Source organism: Ornithorhynchus anatinus, chromosome 12 (genome assembly GCF_004115215.2).
Source record: "Ornithorhynchus anatinus isolate Pmale09 chromosome 12, mOrnAna1.pri.v4, whole genome shotgun sequence".
NCBI lineage: Eukaryota > Metazoa > Chordata > Mammalia > Monotremata > Ornithorhynchidae > Ornithorhynchus > Ornithorhynchus anatinus.
The window spans coordinates 21,384,538-21,405,673 of record NC_041739.1 but is presented as its reverse complement, the minus strand read 5'-3'; the positions used below and the strand labels follow the sequence as shown (position 1 = coordinate 21,405,673).

At 43.5% G+C, this 21,136-nt stretch overlaps 1 protein-coding gene across 1 annotated transcript in view; it reads left to right on the top strand.

Moving 5' to 3' along the window:
• Nucleotides 1-5,562: 5,562 nt before the first annotated feature.
• FHIP1A (FHF complex subunit HOOK interacting protein 1A) overlaps nucleotides 5,563-21,136 on the top strand; it is a 102,779-nt gene continuing 87,205 nt past the window's right edge. Inside the window, exon 1 of the mRNA XM_029077160.2 lies at nucleotides 5,563-5,650. The gene's annotated coding sequence lies outside the window, so the exon portion shown is untranslated. The remainder of the gene's footprint in view (nucleotides 5,651-21,136) is intronic.

Below are 21,136 nucleotides of genomic sequence, written 5' to 3'. Positions count from 1 at the left end.
TGATCCCAGAAATGAGAACTGTTTCAGGTCTGAGCCAGTAATCTTAGCCACACTGAGATCCCCAGGGCTATTTCCAGCCTTTCCTGGAATGACCCCAAGTCCCTAAGCCTGGATCCTCTGGGAACCCAAAATGACCAAGGTCAGGTGAACCCTCCCTGCTCTGGATTAGAAAGGTTACCCCAAAACCCTTAACCCCGGGCTGGATCTGCTGAACCAGACCTGTGTCATTGGGTGGATGAATGAAGAGCTGCTCTTGTCATTCCACTGTAGGGAGAGGGGTGGAGGGGAAGGAGGAATAGTAATTAAGGTATTAGTTAAGTGCTTACTAAGTGCCAAGCATTGTTCTAAGTGCTGGGACAGATACAAGGTTAAACCACTGGAGATTTTTGAGGAGGGGGGTGACATGCCCAGAACATTTCTGTAGAAAGATAATCCGGGCAGCAGAGTTGAAGTATAGACTGAAGTGGGTAGAGACAGGAAGTTGGGAGGTCAGAAAGGATGCTGATGCAGTAATCCAGTCAGGATATGATGAGAGATTGTACCAACAAGGTGACGGTTAGGATGGAGAGGAAAGGGCGGATCTTGGCGATGTTGTGAAGGTGAGACAGGCAGGCTTTGGTGACGGATTGGATATGTGGGGTGAATGAGAGAGCGGAGTCAAGGATGACACCAAGGTTGTGGGCTTGTGAGACAAAAATCTGGTAGTGCTGCCCATAGTGATGGGAAAGTCAGGGAAAGGATGGAGTTTGGGAGGGAAATAAAGAACTCTATCTTGGACATATTGAATTTTAGGTGGAGGAAGAACATCCAGGTGGAGATGTCCTGAAGGCAAGAGGAGATGCGAGCCTGAAGGGAGGAAGAGAGAACAGGAGAGGAGATAAAGATTTGGGTATCATCCACATAGAGATGATAGTTGAAGCCATGGGAGCGAATGAGTTTGCCAAGGGAGTGAGTATAGATGGAGAATAGAAGGGGACCAAGACCTGACCCTTGAGGAACCCTTACATTTAGGGGTTAGGGGTTACAGTTAGGGAATGGGAGGAGGAGGAGGAACCTGTGAAGGAAACTGAGAATGAACAGCCAGAGAGACAAGAGGAGAACCAGGAGGGGACAGAGTCAGTGAAACCAAGGCTAGATAATGTGTTGAGAAGGGGATGGTGGACAGTGTCGAAGGCAGCTGAGAGTTTGAGGAGTATTAGAATGGAGTAGGCGCCATTGGATTTGGCAAGAAGTAAGTCTCCGGTGACCTTTGAGAGGGCGGTTTCAGTGGAGTGGAGGGCAAGGAAGCCAGATTGGAGGGCATCCAGGAGAGAGTTGGAGAAGAGGAATTTGAGGCAGCAAGTGTAGATGACTCGTTCCAGGAGTTTGGAAAGGAAGGGTAGGAGGGAAATGGTAGGAGGGAAATGGGACAATAACTGGAGGGGCTGTGGGGTCAAGGGAGGGTTTTTTTAGGATGGGGGAGATGTGGGCATATTTGAAAGTAGAGGGGATGAAGCCATTGGAGAGTGAGCAGTTGAACATGGAAGTTGAGGGGAGGAGGGAAGGGGAGAGATATTTTTATTAGGTGGGAGGGAATGGGGTCTGATGCAGATGTGGAGGAGGTGGCACTTGAGAGAAGGGAGGATAGCTCTTCTGAAGATACTGCTGGGAAGGATGGGAAAGTAGACGAGGGGGTCAAGAGGTGGGGGGATGGTGGAAGGGAAGGGGTGATTTTGGGGAGTTCAGACTTGATGGTGGTAATTTTCCTAATGAGGTAGGTGGCCAGATTGTTGGGGGTGAAGGATGGTGGGGGGGTGGAGGGAGGGCCAGGGGGCCTGAGGAGGGAGTTAAGTGTCCAGAACAACTAAGGAGGGTGATGGGCATGGGTGTCAATAAGGGAAGAGAAATATTTTTGCCAGGCAGAGGAGAGGGTAGAATTAAGGCAGTGAAGGACAAACTTAAAGTGGACAAGGTTTTCTCCAGCAGCGTTCAGCAGCTCGAGCATAAGCGAAGGAGGTGGGCAGTGGAGGTGATCCAGGGCTGAGGGTTAGTGGTGCAAGAACAGTGAAGGAATAGGGGAGCGAGTGAGTTGAGTGGAGAAGAGAGGGAGTTGAGAGCATCTATTTGGTCATCAAGAATGGGTAAATAAGTGATAAATGTTATTTTTATGACAGGTGGGAAGATTTAGTGCTCATAATCACTCTTAAAAGTCCTACAGTGAAGCATGGAACCAAGAACATTCAGTTCTCCTTTTCTCCATCCTTTCTAAGAGTACAGGTTTCATTTGTGATCCATTTAGTTGTCAAGTATTTACAATTTTTTTAAGAACTGACACTCACAGCTAATGAATGTGATCATTTACACAGTGTCACTGTGGTATAGGCATGTTAAATAATTTAATGGGTTGTGGCAGGTAGATAGCTGTGCATGTAGTGTCTTTGTTGCTATGGTAATGCATTTGGTTAAGGCAAAAGGTTTGTCATTTGCAGTGTGTGAATCTGTAAGCACATGACATTACTTTTGGGTGGTTGAAGGAGGCGGAGAGGAAACCCATTTAGGAGGAGGTAGATTTTGGAGTAAATTTGTAGATATTTCTTTAATATTAAGGATTTTTTCTTCAGATCTGGCCTGATAGGTTTTGTTTTATCCTTTTCTAGAATCTTCATCATAAATCATGACCTGTAATGCAACTGATAATCTGAGATGAGGATGATGCGACTTGGAGTTGCATGATAATCTGTGGTGAACATCCAGTTTTCTCAGCAGCATGCTGACCTCAGTACTTATAACCATGAAATTCTACATAATTATGTAGAAGCAGCATGGCCTAGTGGATAGAACATGGCCTGGGAGTCAGAGGGACCTGGATACTAATCCTGGCTCCACTACCTGTCTGCTGTGTGACCCTGGGAAAATCACTTCTTTGTGCCTCAGTTATCCATCTGTAAAATGGATATTAAGACTATGATCCCATATGTGACAGGGACTGTGTTCAACCTGATTTGCTTGTATTCCCCCCCCCCCCCAGTGCTTAGTACAGTGCCTGACACATAGTAAGCACTTAACAAATGCCACAGTTATTATTATTATCTTCATCGTTGAAGTGGTGGAAGTTAGGATGGTGAGGAAGGGGCGGATTCTGGAGATGTGAAGAATGGATAGAATTTTGTGACTTAGTGTCTGAATATGAAAGAGAGAGAAAAGTCAAGGATAATGCCAGGGTTGTAGGGTTGAGGGATGGGGAAGAAAGTGGAGTTGTCTACAGTGGTAGGAAAATTAGAGGTGAGGATTTGGGAGAGAAGATGAGTTCAGTTTGGGCATTTGGAAGTCCCAGTGGGACATCCATGTGGATGTATTCTGGAGACAGAAGGAGGAGGGAGATAGAGAAGGAAAGAGGTCAAGACTAGGCAAGTATATTTGGGAGTCTTTCACATAGAGGCAGTAGTTGAAGCTCCCCTTCATGAGAATAATCAAAAATGAAACATATAGGTTTTAAGATGGATCAGTCAATCAATTGATGATATTTATTGAGCACTTACTGTATGCAGTGCAATGTATTAAGCTCTTGAGAGAGTACTTAGCAACCGATTATTTTATGGCATTTGTTATGTGCTTGCTATGTGCCAAACATTCTACTAATGTGAAGCAATGGGGTAGATATAAGATAATCAGGTTGGACATAGTCGGTATCCCACATGGGGCTCATAGTATTAATCCCCATTTTACAGATGAAGTAACTGAAGGACTGAGAAGTTAAGTGACTTGCGCAAGGTCACAAAGCAGGCAAATGGTGGAGCCAGGATTAGAACCTGCCTTCTCTGACTCCCAGGTCCATGTTCTTTCCAGTAGAACACCTTGCTTCTCAGAGCGACAGAATTGACAGACCTGACCAGTTTTAAACATCCACAGCAAAACCAGTACTGAAGCTCTTGGAATCTGTCTTCAGTTTTAATCACAAGGATGTTGAATTTACATTTCCCTTTAATTGTCTCATTATCCTTTATCCACCCTAAAGAAGAATAACTTCAACACCTCCCCCCACACCCTCAGTTTATCCCTTAAAAATTCTCAAAGTAGCTTTGAGTTTTTTGCTGCATAACTATTAAATATGGGGAGCATCCATTTTGCTAGTAGCTTTCTATAAAACTGCATGTACTGAAGTAACTTGTGGCCTTGCTTCTTTCCCATGCCCTAAAATTCACATTTAAGACTCAGCCCTGCTGGAAAAATGAATTCTCAAAGGTCAAGATGGAAAATTTGCTGTGCTTTCAGGATGCCTGAAGAGTCAGAATACAAGCTTTGCAAGCTGGAAAGCATTTCTTAATGAACTCATTACCTCCGGTGCTAGCTTAAACACTTCCAAGGTGCAAGGGAACTAAATAAGTTTTAGAAGTGGTGAAATAGTAGGAATGCTGGCTTTGAAGATTTCATGGGCTACATGATCACATCCAGTGAAGCTTCTTGGGATTTGCTGCTATATCACTCCAGAGTCAGGAAGCATGGAATTCCATGCCCTGAAAGAAGCTGGGCAGCTCAACACAATCATCGTTATTTTTGGCCTGCTGGTTTGACTTAAACCAGTGTCTTATGTCTTTGTTTTCTATCCAGAACCCCACTCATACAACTTGAGGGCAGGGAACGTGCTTACCTACTCTGTTATATTGTACTCTCCCACGTGCTTACTACAGTGCTGTGCACACAGTAAGTGCTCAGTAAATAGGATTCATTGATTTGAGTGATTGTTGGGACAGAATCTGGATGGGAGATCTGTTTTGTTGGTAGCTGGAGTTTCAGTCCCTCACCTGTAGTGCTTTGGAGATTTACAGTGCTCAAGTACAGTGTGACATCTAAGTAAATCTGGGTAAATACTAATTTAATGTGTTAGATTATGCCTTTGCCTCTGCAGGTTTGATAGATGCAGTTCTTTTCTGCTTCCTCTTTCAATATAAAGCGAGCAATTCTGTGTTCCACGCAGATTTGAGAGAGGCAGTGAAGCATTTGCCTCTGAAAGGTACACCAGAGTATGCACTAAATTCCACTGTCCATGCTGCTGATATATAGAACTCTCTCTCATTTAAACTAGAAACATGAAGTGGAACAAATTGTGTTGGGAAGTGGGTGATAAAAACAGGTGATAAATGGATAGGGGACACAAATGTGCGTCAGAAAAGTTGGCAGGGGCCAGAGGGCTGGGCCAGGGAGTGGTGGTTGTTGAAGGAAGGCTGCAGTTAATGGTCCATACATGATTTAGTTGCCTCGTTTTATCCACTGTCATTTTCTAAATGTGCTATTTTTTGGATGCAGGGATTTGAAAAAAACATAATCTATTTTGTCCTTTCACAATCTATAATGGAAGCTCAATCATAAGCAGCAAATCTTCAAAAATATGGCGTCATTGTAATCCCAAATACCTGGATGGTATTAATTTTTTTCTGTGGGACATCCAGATGATGGTATATCTATACCATCAGCTGGATTTTATTTAGGAGTTTCAATTCTATGGAGGCAGTTTATTAAATGTATTTTAAAATTTTAGTGCTGATTTTTATTAATAAAAGTAACATTTTATTTCCATTAGGGGCCAGAACAGCAGAAGCACCAGTGGCAGGAAATTTTTTCTCGTGGGCTCGTGATTGGCAGTTATCAAATCAAGGTTGCTTCCTTTTATGAGGTGAGTCATCTGAAATATACACTGAGTTCGCCTAGCCCATCGCCACCCGCCTAGGGACTGAAGTAGAGTTAACCCAAAGCCTATCCTTCTTTCATGTGCCCCAAATGGCACCTTTTACCCCACATTTCAGCTCCTTGGCACATGCATCTGCTAGCTTTCTTAGCTGTTCCCATTTTTCTTATTTCCTTACCTCCACCTTCCTCACCACGTTCAACCAAACAATAAATAAATTGATGGTATTTATTGAGCATTTATTGTGTGCAATCAATTAATCATTATTATTGAGTGATTACTATGTGCGAAGCACTGTGTGAAGTACTGGGGAGAGTACAGTTAAACAGAGTTGATAGACCCATTCCCTGGCCACAATAGGCTTATAGCCTAGAGGAGATAATGGGGGTGGGACACAGTCCCTGGATAAGGCAATTGAGGCTTAGAGAAATTAAGTGATTTGCCCTAGGTCATACAGCAGAGATGGGGTGGAGCTGGGATTAGAATCCAGGCCTCTGAGTTCCAGGCCTATACTCTTTCCACTAGGCCATGCTGCTTCTCAGAGCGCTGTACTAAGTGCTTTCGAGAGTGTAATAAAAGATGATCCCTGCCATCAAGAATCATAATAAACCTCTTCTGCACCCCTGCTGAATTATGCAGGGAGATCTCTAGGAAGCAGTTGGGTCTCAGAGCTATGGCCAGTGTGGGGTGGCATTTTGGCTTCTTTTCTCTGACATTCCGAATTCTTTGTTCTGGCATTCTGGGTTGTTTGCTCTGAGTTGCTCTGAGTATATCCTTCTGTTAACCACTGTGGCTGTATTGTGTCTTAAGGGAAAGCCCAGAATGACGGAAGAACAGGGGACAACCCATGAAGGTATCTCCTCATCTGCCCACCTCCTTCCCAGTGCCACTGTACCCAGTTTCAAGATTGCTGGAGGCTTCTGACACCAACCCCCGACTCTTCCCTTGCTTGTTCTGAAAATCCCAGTTTACTCTGTTGTGCAAAATTGTCATTCCCTTTTCATCTCTCCAGTGACTCAATGAACCGAGCACTAATTTCTGGAGCTTTGTTAACCCCGTGAACTATAAGCTTTGGGAAGAGAAAGGAGAACACAAAGGCTCCTGGCATTTTCCATCTGACTTTTTCTACTTGGATTACTTTTCGTTTTTTCCTTTTCAGGGAAGTTAATGCTTCTTATTCCCAAAGGGGGAGCTCTTATCTTCTAAACTACCGTAGCATGGTAATGAGTATGAGTCTGAATATCTCTCTCTCTCTTTTTTTTTTTTTGGTATTCGGCTGCCATCTGCGTTTCAGCATTTTAAGTGTTTAAGGCAAATTCATCCTTAAGGTCGTTTTCATGGTTTAAAGTAGTTGGGAGATAAGGAGCAGGAGGTAACATTGCATTCACAACCTTTCCAAATTGAGTAAAGTGTACATTTTAACTTCTTGGCTGTTTAGCCATGACTAGAGATATTTGGAACACACAGGAGTGGTGCCTATGATGAAGCAATCATGATTGAGTGATTCTGGGTCCCACCTTCAAGTCTGACAGCATTTTAGAGTACATGCCTCTTAACTACTTGTAACAGTAATAATAATAATAATTGTGGTGTTGCTTAAGTGCTTACATACCAAGCACTGTACTAAGCTTTGGGGTAGAAACATGATTATCTGTCCCTCTCCTGCATGGGGCTCACCCCCTAAGTAGGAGGGAGAATATGGTACTTAATCTCAATTTTACAAAAAGGGAAACTGATGCAGAGAGAAATTAAGTAATTTGCCCAGGGTCACAGAGCTGAGATTAGAACCCAGCCCTCTGATTCCCAAGCTCGTGCTCTGTCTACCAGGCCACACTACTGCTTTTGATTCCATTGTAATAATGTTGGTATTTGTTAAGCGCTTACTATGTGCAGAGCACTGTTCTAAGCGCTGGGGTAGACACGGGAATCAGGTTGTCCCACGTGGGGCTCACATTCGTAATCCCCATTTTACAGATGAGGTAACTGAGGCACAGAGAAGTTAAGTGACTTGCCCACAGTCACACAGCATATAGCATATAGTGCATATAGCATATATAGCATAGCATTTAGCATATAGCATATAGTGCATATAGCACAAAGCCAGCTGTGAGACCGTGCTGATATTCTAGGTTTAAGCAACACTTTCACCCCCCTCATCTCTGTTGAAGAATTTATTGAATGGAGATTTTTTTTTTCCCGAAACAAAATGTTAAATCCACTTGCTAAGTTATGTAGTCCAAAGGAAAAAAAATTCAATAATTCTTCAAATTAGTCATTTCAACAGTTTAAACATTCCCAAAGGGTCTCTATGTGGAGTTGGACCTGTGCCCATGTGCAGCTTTTATAACTATAGCAAAATATATGACTGAGATCCCCTTTGAGGTTATGTTGTTTAATAATGATGGTATTAAGGACTTACTATGTGACAAGCGCTGTGCCTTGCACTAGGATAGACGCAACAAGATAATTAGATCAGATCCAATTCAATGCCACACGATGCTCACAGTCTAAAATGAAGGGATGGCAGGTATTTTATCCCCATTTAACAGATGAGTAAACAGAGGTAAAAAGAGGTTAAGTGACTTGCCCAAGGTCCCAGAGCTGGGAATAGAACATGGATCTCCTGACCTGCAGCTCCATGCTCTTTCCACGAGCTCATGCTGCCTCCTCTGGAGAGTTCCCTCAGGGCCAGTGCTGACCTGGGGGGCTTCGGTTCTTGATCAGAGGGGCTGCTTCACTCCCAAGTCAGAGATCACAAGAAGAGAAATTGGCTGGCACCATCATGGGCTGCATTTTTGGAGCAGAATTCCCCTCTGCACAAATGGAGCTATCAGTGGGCCCTGGGTCATCCCAGATGCCAATTGATAGTAAAATAATCTGTGATGGAGTAGACCCAGGGGTATGGGATAAAGGAGAAGACACAGGACAGAGGTGAAAAGGTCTAAGGAAGGCATAAACTGGAAAATGCAGTAGCAGAATAAGTGGATAAACGCCCAGCAGCCACATAATATAGCACAGCATAATTCTGTGTCTGTGTTCACTGATCTGTCAAAATGGAAGCACTCTGTGGGGGACTTGCTTAACCTTTTTGTTAATGTAACATCTAAACCTTTCCGCAGATTTGCAGACACTTATGGCTCCAAACAAGCTTAGTTTTTATTATTTGAAGTCTGATTTTTTTTTCCATATTCAGATTTCCATTCACTGCCTTGAGATGCCACTAATTTTAAACCCCGATACTGCCTAGTATTACAGCTTTAGCCATTCCAAATTTGTTCTCCTCTCCTTACCAGTCTTGAGGACATTTCCATCTAAGCAGCGTTTGGAATTTTGTTCAAATTCCTAGAATCTCCCCACTAGGAGATTCCTGAAGTTACCATGGTAGTGGGGTGGGGGAATATCTCTACTAATAATTATGGTATTTAAGTGCTTACTATGTGCCAAGCACTGTACTAAGCACTGGGATGGATACAAGCAAATTAGATTGGACACAGTCCCTGTCCCAAGTGGGGCTCACAGCCTCAATCCCCATTTTACAGATGAGGTAACTGAAATACCGAGAAATGAAGTGACTTTCCCAAGGCCACCCAGCAGACAAGTGGCAGAGCTGGGATTAGAACCCAGATGCTCTAATTTAGGCCTGTGCTCTTTCCACTAGGCCAAACTACTTCCTTAATAACTTCGCCAGTGATAAAAGTCCTAGCCAGAAAACTCCTTGTTAGTGATAGAGACTTGGAAAGGAGGAAATGGCAAAAGTAACAGGAGGAAGAAGAGAAAGAGAAAGAAGGTCAAGGAAAGAGCAGAGTTCAGTGAAGAATTTCCTAATCCTCCTCCTTCAGGTGATAGGGAGGCCCAGCCAGCCATAGAGGATCTGGCTAGAGACTCCTATAATCTCTCTATTTCTAATTGAGTCTGTAGGAAGACCCTTTTTCCCCTAAATCAGAACTTGCCTAATTTGTGCCAGGCTCTGAATATTGTAAAGTACTGGCCCCTTGCCCAGTGTCTCCTTCTGGTTGAAAGTTTGAGGAGTTGGTGGAGGTTTTGATTTGAGGAGTGGAAACTCTTCCACTTCCCGATCCCTGAGCAGGGAGCTTCTCTACTTCCAGGTCCATGAGCAGGGAGTGGTGAAGAAATCTCTGGATTTAGACATGTTCCTGCTGAGCTGCTCTGGAGGTCTTGGGCCTCTGCCTATAGATTCCGGCACAAAGTCAGCTCTGCTACTGAGAGGTTGTGGGTTGCAGTTAACTGACACCTCAAGCATTCAATCAGTGGTATTTATTGGGTGCTTATTGTATGTAGAACACTGTACTAAACCCTTGGGAGAGTACAGTACAACAAAATTAATAGACACATTTCCTGTCCACAACGAGCTTACAGTCTAGAGGGGAGACAGACATTAAAATAAATAAATTATGGATATATTCATATGTTCTGTGGAACTGAGGGTGGGGTGAATACCAAAGAGTGCCCAAAGAGTAAACAAGTTTTGGTCTGGATCAAGACTGTCCCTAAGACTCTAAGTCCTTTGTGGGCAGGGAACATATTTGTTATATTGTTAAATTGTACCCTTCCAAGTACTTAGTACAGTGCTCTGCACACAGAAAGCTCTCAATAAATATGATTGACTGGATCAAATGTTCAAATTTGGGGGTGTGATTCTGGCTTGATTCATTACATTTTATTAAATGATAAAAGCAGTTCAGTGACTTGGACTGCTGAGAGTCTGTGGGAGAAAAGAAACTGGTGAGGAAAGTTTAAGAGCAGAAAAACAGACACATTTGACCCCGATGTGATTGAACATGCAACCTTTTGATCTGGAGGTTACTCTTAGTATTGCTCCAAATGATTACTGTTAGTATCCGCTGTCACTTGTCTCCGGGTCAACTTTTTAATTTGTCCATGTGCCCTCTTCCTAATGCACCCAGAAACCTTTCATTATTATTAGTATAATACTAATATTAATTGTAGCTTTATATGCTATTTGTTGGGCACTTACTATGTGCAAGGCACTGTACTAAGCACTGAGGTAGGTAAAAAATAGTCGGGTTGGATACAGTTCCTTTCCCACAGAGGGCTCACAGTCTTAATCGCCATTTTTACAAATGAGGTAATAGGCACAGAGAAGCTAAGTGACCAGCCCAAGGTCACATAGCAGACAGATGGCAGAACCAGGATTAGAACCTAGGATCTCTGACTCCCAGGCCTGTGTTCTTTCCAGTAGGCCACACTGCTTCGTTATTAAGCACTTACTATATGCCAGCACTGGGCTAGGCACTAGGGCAGATTCAGTCCTGTCAGGTGTCCCACTTGGGGCTCGCGTTCTGAGAAGTAGCTTGTAGTCAGCCATTCCTCCACCCCTGAGCTGGATGTAAAAATCCTTGCTACGGAATGTAACTGAAAGAGTTCTGATTTAGAGATCTTCAATGCAGAGCCCTGATTTAGGCAGATCTACATCATCGTATGTACATTTTGGCTCAGAGATTTAGAAAGCTTATGCTGCAGGTGGCTGTAGTGAGACAAGTGAACTGAGTGGCTTGATGAAGTCAACAATTAATGAAAAAGTGGGAGTGTTTTGCCCAGAATAAATAAGCCATGACCGACAATTAACCCTTTGGTAAAGAATTTATATTTTAAATGTCTTGTCATGTTATAACCATTTGGTTCAGACTATTTTTAGAACTTAGACATTCAGTAATTACTTGCTGGGTGAGGTCAGAGTTTTACTATCCTGCATTAATATGCTCATGTTAGCGATGCTTACTAAAGTGTCTGTGCAGCAGCACGTGATGCCTTTTAATTTGAAGAGAATTCCAAATTCCTTGTGGCAGTACAATTGCATATTATAAGCCATAGTTTATGAAAATGCTTAGAGGTTATTACAAATTGACAAATGATACCATCTCCAAGTTCAACCTGTGATTGTGTTTCCTATTTTATAAGGCAACAGGTTTGAAAGCTTAATTTATTAAAGAGAAACATCCAGAATTTCCATTTTTATCCATTGACCCAGTTTTCTGATAGTTCACAATAGCATCCATACTTCATTTTAGTTCAAATTTGATGTCTTGATCCTGGAAGTACCACATAAACATCATTGCTCCTAAGAGAACTGTGTGAAGGAATATATTACCTTCCACATGTGAGAGAAGAACCAGTCACATGGAAATCAATTTTTGTTTTCTGGTGAGCAACATCTTACTGAATTGATAAAGTGTAAAGTTATATCTGACTCCTACCTGAAACACCGAAAAAGTCAGCATAGCGCAAGCCTGAAGAAATTTAGAGATGGGAAGGAAAGGAAGTGCTTTAGAAATGTCATTCCCTTCTCTTCATATAGATTTTGAATAAGTAGCTTTTTGGATAAGTAACATATGTACCTTCAGGAGATGCTGTTTGGTAATTTCACACATTTTTTGGCATTGTTTTTCTTTTATGTTGCTTTCATGAAAAACTCATTCCTGCGAGATTGAAGCAGGATGTCCTAGTGGATAGCGCATGGGCCTGGAAGTCAGAAGGATCTGGGTTCTAATTCCCACTCTGCCACTTGTCACTTGTCTGCTCTGTGACCTTGGGCAAGTCACTTAAACTTCTCTGTGTCTCAGTTACCTCATCTGTGAAATGGGGATTAACACTTTGAGCCCCATATGAGACACGGACTGCATCTAATCTGATTAGTTTGTATCTTCCCCAACATTTAATACAGTGTATGACACATAGTAAGCACTTAACAGATACCATAAAAAAATGGCTTGTGTTCTGTCTAATAATATTTATCGTCCCCCTCTTGTTAAGCCCCTCCTACCCTGATTCTTTTTAATGAGTGAATATTTGGACCAAAAGATAAAGCTTTCATGTGACACTGTTTCATAGTTGAAGGAGTAATCTGTGAATACACATCATTTGGGCCCATTATTTATCTTGGTTCAGAAGGTTAATAAGATCAGTCCTATTTGTTGGCAAAATATGTGCTGTATTTTTGAACAAGACCAGTTTGCCTTTGTGCTTGGTGATAGCAGAGCTGAGCCATTCTGCAATATTTACAAATAGTTTAGCCTTTATCTTGAGTCAGTAAATAACAACCTCAGTTTATTCTGTGACTATTTATGTTGTTTAATTGCTTGATGGCATTATCTTCTCCCTGAATATTTGCTACAGAAGAGAGGTTTGGTGCTTTGTTAAAATGGGCTTAACGATTAGGTTTGCTGGACAAAACTTTCTTTGAAAAAAAGTGTATACAGTGATTATAGGCTTTGAAAGAAATGGTGAAATCCTCCCCTAAGCTGCAGAATTGCTGCCTGAACTCTGGTTTATCAGTCAGTGGTATTCATTGAGCTCCCACTATGTGCAGAGTGCTGTACTAAGTGCTTTTTTTAGTGGCATTTATTAAGCTCTTACTACGTGCCAGGCACTGTACTAAGCACTGGGGTGCTTACAAGCCAATCAGATTGGACACAGTCCCTGGCCCATATGGGGCTCACATTCTTAATCCCCATTTTACAGATGAGGTAACTGAGGCACAGAGAAGTAACTGACTTGCCCAAAGTCACACAGCAGTCAGTGGCCGAGTGGGGATTAGAACCGAAGTCCTTCTGACTTCTGGGACTGTGCTCTTGTAACGTGGCTTAGTGGGCTCTAAGCCTGGCTCCGCCACTGATCAGCTGTGTGACTTTGGGCAAGTCATTTGACTTCTTTGTGCCTCAGTTTCCTCATCTGTAAAATGGGGATTAAGACTGTGAGCCCCACGTGGGACAACCTGATTACTTGTATCTACCCCAGTGCTTAGAACAGTGCTTGGCACATAGTAAGTGCTTAACAAATACTATTATCATTATTATTATTATTATTATTTAACCCACACTGCTTCTCTGGCCATGCTGGTTTTCTTGGGAGAGTACAATACAACCAAATTGATCGACATGTTCCCTGCCCACAACAAGCTAACAGCCTAGAGGACTGTCAAATCATAGACAGATATAAGGTGGATGCTCTCTTTCCATCTATGTGCCCAGCCCTCTTCCAGGAATTGATTTTGATCCTGCCTGTTGCTAAATATGCCCGTTTCAAGTCCAGCTATAGGTCCATGAGCCACCCGAAGTTTTGCTGCCTAACTCTGTGGGATTCAGTAAGGGAGCAGGTGAGAGTTTGGGAGGGAGGGGACGTCCTTGTATGTTGCTTTATAGTAGCTACAATTAACCAGGTCACCACAAAGGAGATGGTAGGTGACTGTCATCCAGCGATGCATCTCCTGCCTGTGGGTACCTATTTCATGGGGGGCAATGGCCTTTTGAGCCTTTGGGCCTCGCTCATCCCAGGTTTCCAGGAAAGCCTGAGAGTTTACTCATCCCCACTAAATTCCCCGCTCCGCTGCCTCCACACTTAAAATGAAAAGTTGGTATCTACACTCCAGGCCTAAACTCTTATCTTTTCTCTAGTCCTGAATTTTTTGCTGCCTCTAGGACACGTATACTTAGGTGCCTTGCTTCATTCTAAAACTAAACACGTTCATGTCAATGGTACCATTACCTTTTAGTCTTCCAGTTCGTAGATTCTAATCCCGGCTCCGCTACTTGTCTGCGTGTGTGACCTTGGGCAAGTCACTTCACTTCTCTGTGCCTCAGTTACCTCATCTGTAAAATGGGGATTAAGACTATGAGCATTATGCGGGACAGGGACTGTGATAAACCCAATTTGCTTGTATCTACCCCAGTGCTTAGTATAGTGCCTGGCACATAGGTAAGCACTTGACAAATATCATTACTGTTGTTCCACATTTGTAATCTCGGTATCACCTTTGACTCCCTTTTGTCCCCCTTTGTCATTCACTCATCATATTCCATCTGTCTCCCATTCCTGTTGCTGCTTGATAAATTATATTTCTCAGGCTTCCCTTCCTCCATATTAACTCAGCCCTGACCCTGACCTTAGTCAAGGCTCTATGACCCTTCCTCATGGCTTCCCAGCTGGATTCTCCCTGGAATCTCCAACTGGATTATTGATCAGAAATTTCAATTCTCTGCATGTTGGGAGATTGATACATCAGGACAAGAAGGGAAGATTAGGTTCTTAGATGGGATAAATGATACTTTTCTGGACCCATTAGTTTTTAGGGAACCCAGATGGAAAGATTACCTGCAAAGCTTGGTGTTTTCAGGTTTGATTTGGGGATTATGGTAGGGTTGCATTCATTTGTAAAACGAGGTACGTTTTAAAATCCCAAATGGGGTTTATTTTAGGTTCTATTTTTATGATCCTCATATGACAAGAGTTTCTTCCATAGCTTTATCTTTTATGGCATTTGCAAATGACTCAATAAATCAATGGTATTTACTGAGTGATGACAGTGTGTCAAGTACTCTATTAAGAACTTGGGAGAGCGCCATACAACAGAGTTGGTAGACACTGTTTCCTGACTGTAAAGAGCTTACTGTCTAGAGGGGGAAAAAGACAATAAAGCAAATTAAGGGTACATACGTTAACATAAGTGTTAGGGGGCTGAGGGTGAGGTGAATATCAGGTGCTTCAAGGATACAGATCCAAGTCTGTGAATGATGCAGAAGGGCAAGGGAGTAGGGGAAAAGAGGGGTTAATTCGGGGAAGGCAAAATAAGTGCCTAATATAGGGCATCATACTCCAGTGTCAATCCAAAACTTTACAATATGCCATACTTGGTTTTGAAGTAAAAGCTCCATTCAGCAGACCACTACTCTACCCATCCAAAACCTTTCTAAAAAAATCACATCTCCAAGAGGCTTTCCTGTTAACTCATATTTCCCCATGCCCTACTACCACTTCAGCACATCTGTATTACCTCTGCACTAGGTGCTCACCCCCTAAACACTCATCCCAGTAACATATATGTACGCACTTTTTAAACTCTGTTGCTTCCCCCTACCTGTAATTTATTGGTCTCCCCCCGCCCCCCGGCTATATTGTAAACTCCCCAAGGGCAGGGATTATTTTACTAAATCTACTGAATTTTTCCAAGCCTTGACGGTATGTGGCACAGAGTCAGCTCTCAGTCAGTCAACCAATTAGTCATATTTATTGAGTGCTTACTGTATGCAGAGGACCGTACCAAGCACTGGAGAGTACAGTATAAAAGAGATGGTAGAAATGTTCACTGCCCACAACGAGCTTTCAGTCTAGAGGGGGACACAGATATTAATATAAATTATGGATAGGTACATGAGTTCTGTGGGCCTGAGGGAGGTGTGAAGAAAGGTTGCAAATCCAAGTACACGGGTGACACAGAAGGGAGTGGGAGAAGAAGAAATGAGGGCTTAGTTAGGGAAGGCCTCTTGGAGTTGTGCCTTCAATAAGGCTTTGAAGGTGGGGAGAGTAATTGTCAGATATAAAGAGCGGGGACATTCCAGGCCAGAGGCAGGTTGTGGACGAAAGGTCAGTGGCAAGGTAGAGTGAGTAGGTTGATATTAGAGGAGTAAAGTGTGTGGGCTGGGTTGTCTAAGGAAATCAGCGAGGTAAGGTAGGAGAGGGCAAGGCGATTGAGTACTTTAAAGGAGTTTCTGTTTTAAAGTAGAGTTGGATGGGCAGCCACTGGAGTGTCTTATGGAGTGGGGAAACATGGCTTGAACATTTTTCTAGAAAAATAATCTAGGCAGCAGAGTAAAATAGGGACTGGAGTGGAGAGAGGCAGGAGGCAGGGAGGTCAGCAAGGAGGCTGATGCAACAATCAAGGCGGAATACAATAAATGCTTGGATTAATGTGGTAGCAGTTTGGATGGAGAGGAAAAGGGATTTTAGTGATGTTGTGAAGGACAAACTGACAGGATTTGGTGACAGATTGAATATGTGGTTGGATGACAGAGATGAGTCAGTAAAGGCTTTTGATTGATTGATTAGTTAAATCTACTTGACTGTGAACTAGGGGGAATTCATACATCAATTTAAGTCTATTTGGGCAGTGAAAATGTCATTCTTAAAACTGATATGTCTGATTTCATTTTCCTGGAGTGAATACCAGATCCCACCTCCAATCTGTCTGGGATTGGATCGCCCCATGTTCTTTCTGGCAGTTTGCAAAAAGTGAATGGTTGGGGTGAGGATTGCACTACTGTCAGGCTACTATCCTGTAGTCTGAAGGACTTGACAATGTCCTGGTCACCCAGAATGAAAGGAAGGATGGTGAGATAGGACTTCTCAAGGCTAATTCTGCCTAACAGGGCAGTCCCCACTATTGTGCTTGGCTCCTAATGGGAGTTTGACTCCAGGCACTGTTAGGTAAAGAATGAAATTTCTACCAATAGATTCGTCCTATGCTTGCCCGATGCAGACACAGTCAGTGAATTGAACAGATTGCATTAATGCTTTTATTTTCAAGGCAAAGTTTGTCTCGGGAGGAGAAGATGGAGCATAAAACCAATCAATTTTTGGTGTGACTGCTGTTGCCATCAGGCTGCGATGTATATCTGCAACCTTTACTCCGAGCCATCATCTGAATGCAGTCTTGCTTTACAAGTTCAGAGATGTGGAAACCATTTAATGCCCACGAGCATAAGCCGTCCTTTTTGTTCTCACATTTCATTTAAGAGAACTCGCTTTTTCCCGAAGGTCAGGGCAGCTTAGAATAATACGTACATGTCATACATATAAATAATAAATAAATAAATAGCATGAGGAGAAAACTCAGTGCAACAGATTTTGCCTTTTGGATCTTTCTTGGTTACTATGATTGCCATAAAATTGCTAGATGCTTCAAGTTGAAAGCACTTGTTAAATTTCAAACTCACTACCATATGGCTAGATTGAATCTTCCAAGGTGAAATATTGTCCCATTTTTAATAGACCAGAAAAATCAACCCACTATTATTTTTTCCTAGTTAAAAAACCTTTGGACTGATTCTGCCAATTGGAATTCTGTTGGGATAATTAAAAATCTCTCTTTACAACAATCAGGATGCTGGTTTTAGGAAGGGTGGGTTCAGATGTTCCTCTGATAATCTGAGTCCAAATCACCCCATGGAGTAGGACCTCAGAATTCCCTTGGTGAACTCATTCGCTCTCAAGGCTTTGACTACCATCTCTAGGCAGATGACATGCAGATCTACATCTCCGCCCCTGTCCTCTCCCCCTCCCTTCGGGCTCGCATCTCCTCCTGCCTCCAGGATGTCTCCACCTGGATGTCGGCCCGCCACCTAAAACTCAACATGAGCAAGACTAAGCTTCTCATCTTCCCTCCCAAGCCCGGTCCTCTCCCAGACTTCCCTATCACCGTGGATGGCACGACCATCCTTCCTGTCTCTTGGGCCCGCAATCTCGGTGTCATCCTTGATTCGTCTCTCTCGTTCGCCCCACACATTCTATCCGTTACCAAGACCTGCCGGTTCACCTTTACAATATCGCCAAGATCCGCCCTTTCCTCTCCACCCAAACGGCTACCTTACTGCTACGGGCTCTTGTTATATCCTGGCTAGACTACTGTGTCGGCCTTCTCTCTGATCTCCCTTCCTCCTCTCTCGCCCCGCTCCAGTCTCTTCTTCCCTCCGCTGCCCGGCTCATCTTCCTGCAGAAACGATCTGGGCATGTCACTCCCCTTCTTAAACAACTCCAGTGGTTGCCTATCAACCTCCGCTCCAAACAAAAACTCCTCACTCTAGGCTTCGAGGCTCTCCATCACCTTGCCCCTTCCTACCTCTCCTCCCTTCTCTCTTTCTACCGCCCACCCCGCATGCTCCGCTCCTCCGCCGCCCACCTCCTCACCGTCCCTCGATCTCGCCTATCCCGCTGTCGACTCCTGGGCCACGTCCTCCCGCGGTCCTGGAACGCCCTCCCTCCTCACCTCCGCCAAACTGATTCTCTTCCCCTCTTCAAAACCCTACTTAAAACTCACCTCCTCCAAGAGGCCTTCCCAGACTGAGCTCCCCTTCTCCCTCTACTCCCTCTACCGCCCCCCCTTCACCTCTCCGCAGCTTAACCCTCTTTTCCCCCCATTTCCCTCTGCTCCTCCCCCTCTCCCTTCCCATCCCCTTGGCACTTTACTCGTCTGCTCAACTGTATATATCTTCATTACCCTATTTATTTTGTTAATGAAATGTACATCACCTTGATTCTATTTAGTTGCCATTGTTTTTACGAGATGTTCTTCCCCTTGACTCTATTTATCGCCATTGTTCTCGTCTGTCCTTCTCCCCCGATTAGACTGTAAGCCCGTCAAACGGCAGGGACTGTCTCTATCTGTTGTCGACTTGTTCATTCCAAGCGTTTAGTACAGTGCTCTGCACATAGTAAGCGCTCAATAAATACTATTGAATGAATGAATGAATGAAAGTGTGAAAATTCTGTGTGCCCTTTACCTGGAGCATATGATGAAGATGGGATACTTCCCAGTTTATCCCTTCTCAGGGACGATCGAGCACATCATTACTTTATCATTTACCCCTTGTGAGTGCTCTCTATCCATGCACCCTCTTTTTCTTAAATCTTAATCCTCTGAGGTTGGATATGCACACAACTGGGGAGCATTTTTTTGAGTCTTAAATAAGGTGTCAGCTTCACCCTGTTTCGTCCATCCCATCTCTATTCTTTTCTTGCTTGATTGCCCATTCCAATTCCAGCTCTTTGACAGTCTTGCTTCTCCTGGCCGCTAAGGTGGCCACTGACAGCCACACTTTGTGTTGTACAGGCTACACAATTGTAATTACAGTTTTTATTAAGCACATACTAGGTACTGAATAATAATAGTGTTGGTATTTGTTAAGCACTTACTATGTGCAGAGCACTGTTCTAAGTGCTGAAGGAGATACAGGGAAATCAGGTTGTCCCACGTGAGGCTCACAGTTAATCCCCATTTTACAAGATGAGGTAACTGAGGCACAGAGAAGTGAAGTGACTTGCCCACAGTCACACAGCTGCCAAGTGGCAGAGCCGGGATTCAAACCCATGACCTCTGACTCCCAAGCCCAAGCTCTTTCCACTGAGCCACGCTGCTTGGTAGGTACCAGGTACCAGTTCAGACAGTAGCTGTTCCATATGAGACTCACAGTCTAAGGTGGGGGGAGAAGAAACATGGCCTAGTGGAAAGACCACAGGCCTGGGAGTCAGAGGATCTGGGTTCTAATCTCAGCTCTGCCAATTGCTTGCTATGTGACCTTGGACAAGTCACTTAACTTCTCTTGCCTCAGTTCCACTTTTCTCCTTCCTACATAGATTGTGAGCCCCATGCGGAATAAGGACAATGTCCAACATAATTTAACTTCTGTCTGAATAGACACAAGTGCTTAGAATAGTGCTTAGAACAGTGTTTGACACATAGTAAGCATTGAACAAATACCATATGGATGATGAAAGTGAGGCCCAGACTGGCTCAGGGGCATGCCCATGGTCATACAACAGGCCAGTGTCAGTGCTGAGGCAAGAACCCCAGTCTCCTAGCTAGCTCTATGACACCATCCTCTTTCCATTTCTTCTGTGGTCTTAAGAAATCACACAAAATTTAAAATCTGCAGAACCCAGAGGAAATCACAGGGGGAATCTTAGCTCCCCAGCTCTTCTTTGCTCCAGCTGCTGCATTCTCCTTTCAGAACCTATAATCATGATCACTGCTTCCAAGCCATGAGACTTGGCGGCAGGAGCCAAGACAAAGGCAAGCTGGGCATTTAAAATAGAAATACTGGCCATAAAGTGTCTGGCAGTATATCAATCTGGCAACTCCTTGTGGGCAGGAAATACCAACTCTATTATATTATACTTTTCAAAGCACTTATTCATTCAGTAGTATTTATTGAGTGCTTGCTATGTGCAGAGTACTGTACTAAGCACTTGGAATGTACAAATCGGTAACAGAGACAGTCCCTGCCCTTTGACTTAGTATGGTGCTCTGCACACAGTGAGCACTCAATGGATACCACTGATTGATAGATCAATATCAGACAAGAAGCAGACCAAACTGATATAAAACAGACAAATGGAGTCCCTAACTGTAGAACAGGCCCCCTTCACCTCAAAATTGTAATTGCTCCAAAGCAAGCCCAAACTGGTTCTAAAGTTACCTGGAAAGGGAGCTGTGTTGTGTACGATTTTACCCAGGGGCAGCCTTGAATGCCCTTGGAAGGGAATGAATATTCAGCTGCTTTCTGGCTGGTGCTATGAGCTCACCCCTTTAAGGGGAGGTGAACAAGGGCAGTGGTAATCAAGATATTTGTTGAGCACCCACTGAGTGCAAAGCACTTGAAAAAGTACAACATAAGTAAAAGACCAGTACTTAGTACAGTGCCTGGCACATAGTGAGTGCTTAATGAATACCATAAAAAAAAAAGACAGGGTAGGTGAGAAGTGAAGAGCTGTTGGAGTCTGGTTGGGTTTGGTTTTGTGCCAACTCAGTCCTGAGAACTCAGCTCCCATGAGGTCAAGATGATTTGATCCAGAAATTTTGGGGACAGTCTCACATTTTGCTTTAGGTTTTTGAGACACAATTGTGTCACGAAGAAGTTTTAGAAAATAGTTGGCTGAATTGTATGT